This window comes from Garra rufa, unplaced genomic scaffold (assembly GCF_049309525.1).
Source record: "Garra rufa unplaced genomic scaffold, GarRuf1.0 hap1_unplaced_002, whole genome shotgun sequence".
NCBI lineage: Eukaryota > Metazoa > Chordata > Actinopteri > Cypriniformes > Cyprinidae > Garra > Garra rufa.
In genome coordinates, this window is record NW_027394277.1 from 5,791,797 (window position 1) to 5,794,296 (window position 2,500).

The 2,500-nt window shown below is 42.0% G+C and overlaps 5 non-coding genes across 5 annotated transcripts; all 5 read left to right on the plus strand.

The window, feature by feature from the left end:
• Positions 1–52: 52 nt before the first annotated feature.
• On the plus strand, positions 53–171 carry LOC141306166 (5S ribosomal RNA). The gene has a single exon (XR_012345126.1). It is a non-coding gene; the product is annotated as a 5S ribosomal RNA (ribosomal RNA).
• An 84-nt stretch (positions 172–255) lies between these two features.
• LOC141306178 (5S ribosomal RNA) lies at positions 256–374 on the plus strand. The gene has a single exon (XR_012345138.1). It is a non-coding gene; the product is annotated as a 5S ribosomal RNA (ribosomal RNA).
• Positions 375–1,175: 801 nt separating this feature from the next.
• Positions 1,176–1,294, plus strand: LOC141306191 (5S ribosomal RNA). Its single transcript, XR_012345150.1, has one exon. It is a non-coding gene; the product is annotated as a 5S ribosomal RNA (ribosomal RNA).
• Positions 1,295–1,378: 84 nt separating this feature from the next.
• Positions 1,379–1,497, plus strand: LOC141306203 (5S ribosomal RNA). Its single transcript, XR_012345162.1, has one exon. It is a non-coding gene; the product is annotated as a 5S ribosomal RNA (ribosomal RNA).
• An 801-nt stretch (positions 1,498–2,298) lies between these two features.
• LOC141306215 (5S ribosomal RNA) lies at positions 2,299–2,417 on the plus strand. Its single transcript, XR_012345174.1, has one exon. It is a non-coding gene; the product is annotated as a 5S ribosomal RNA (ribosomal RNA).
• Positions 2,418–2,500: the final 83 nt, after the last annotated feature.

The following is a 2,500-nucleotide window of genomic DNA, read 5'->3' on the forward strand; positions in this document are numbered from 1 at the left end:
TGGCTTTTACGGAGGCTGATCTTTAAATAGCCCACTTTTTGGAGCAGCCCTCGCTTATGGCCATACCGCGCTGAGAGCGCCCGATCTCGTCTGATCTCGGAAGCTAAGCAGCGTCGGGCCTGGTTAGTACTTGGATGGGAGACCGCCTGGGAATACCAGGTGCTGTAAGCTTTTGCCTTTTCTTCACTATTTATATAATATGCTGGCTTTTACGGAGGCTGATCTGTAAATAGCCCACTTTTTGGAGCAGCCCTCGCTTATGGCCATACCGCGCTGAGAGCGCCCGATCTCGTCTGATCTCGGAAGCTAAGCAGCGTCGGGCCTGGTTAGTACTTGGATGGGAGACCGCCTGGGAATACCAGGTGCTGTAAGCTTTTGCCTTTTCTTCACTATTTATATAATATGCTGGCTTTTAGAAAGACGTGTTTTACCGCTCTATTTATTACAATCATTTACATGTATTATAGAGTTTTAAGTGTTTTACATGTTTTTTAGGCCATTTTATTACTCTTAACATTTTAAGTGTATGTGTCTTTAATAAATGGATGGTTGGCCTGTCATGTGACTAGACACATGACAGGAAGCAGGAAGTACAACTGTATAAGAGAGCAGCATGACAAACAAAGGACAGTCACCAAACTGTTGGATTGAGGAGTTGCTAATTTTAGAGCTCACCTTTCCATTCACCACCTGCAAACTTTGGATTACACTTTCTGTGGATTGTATATACACTGGTGGACACTCACATTGGACTTATCAACACACTGGGGTTCTTGGACTGTTTTTAGGGTATGGACAAATGAACTGTATTCTTTTAACAGAGTTTACCTGTTTTTAGGGTATGGACAAATGAACTGTATTCTTTTAACAGAGTTTACCTAGTTTTATCGTGTTGTTTTAAAGTCTTTTATGTGAACCTTGTAAATACACCAAATCTATTTAAACCAATTTTCTTTTATGTCTCATTCTTTTAACCACTAGTCATCTCTCACAGTTAAATCTGACCCCATTTTAGTCTTGTAACTCGGCTGATAAGGCCGATTGTTACACTTTTATGGGAGACCGCCTGGGAATACCAGGTGCTGTAAGCTTTTGCCTTTTCTTCACTATTTATATAATATGCTGGCTTTTACGGAGGCTGATCTTTAAATAGCCCACTTTTTGGAGCAGCCCTCGCTTATGGCCATACCGCGCTGAGAGCGCCCGATCTCGTCTGATCTCGGAAGCTAAGCAGCGTCGGGCCTGGTTAGTACTTGGATGGGAGACCGCCTGGGAATACCAGGTGCTGTAAGCTTTTGCCTTTTCTTCACTATTTATATAATATGCTGGCTTTTACGGAGGCTGATCTTTAAATAGCCCACTTTTTGGAGCAGCCCTCGCTTATGGCCATACCGCGCTGAGAGCGCCCGATCTCGTCTGATCTCGGAAGCTAAGCAGCGTCGGGCCTGGTTAGTACTTGGATGGGAGACCGCCTGGGAATACCAGGTGCTGTAAGCTTTTGCCTTTTCTTCACTATTTATATAATATGCTGGCTTTTAGAAAGACGTGTTTTACCGCTCTATTTATTACAATCATTTAAATGTATTATAGAGTTTTAAGTGTTTTACATGTTTTTTAGGCCATTTTATTACTCTTAACATTTTAAGTGTATGTGTCTTTAATAAATGGATGGTTGGCCTGTCATGTGACTAGACACATGACAGGAAGCAGGAAGTACAACTGTATAAGAGAGCAGCATGACAAACAAAGGACAGTCACCAAACTGTTGGATTGAGGAGTTGCTAATTTTAGAGCTCACCTTTCCATTCACCACCTGCAAACTTTGGATTACACTTTCTGTGGATTGTATATACACTGGTGGACACTCACATTGGACTTATCAACACACTGGGGTTCTTGGACTGTTTTTAGGGTATGGACAAATGAACTGTATTCTTTTAACAGAGTTTACCTGTTTTTAGGGTATGGACAAATGAACTGTATTCTTTTAACAGAGTTTACCTAGTTTTATCGTGTTGTTTTAAAGTCTTTTATGTGAACCTTGTAAATACACCAAATCTATTTAAACCAATTTTCTTTTATGTCTCATTCTTTTAACCACTAGTCATCTCTCACAGTTAAATCTGACCCCATTTTAGTCTTGTAACTCGGCTGATAAGGCCGATTGTTACACTTTTATGGGAGACCGCCTGGGAATACCAGGTGCTGTAAGCTTTTGCCTTTTCTTCACTATTTATATAATATGCTGGCTTTTACGGAGGCTGATCTTTAAATAGCCCACTTTTTGGAGCAGCCCTCGCTTATGGCCATACCGCGCTGAGAGCGCCCGATCTCGTCTGATCTCGGAAGCTAAGCAGCGTCGGGCCTGGTTAGTACTTGGATGGGAGACCGCCTGGGAATACCAGGTGCTGTAAGCTTTTGCCTTTTCTTCACTATTTATATAATATGCTGGCTTTTACGGAGGCTGATCTTTAAATAGCCCACTTTTTGGAGCAGCCCT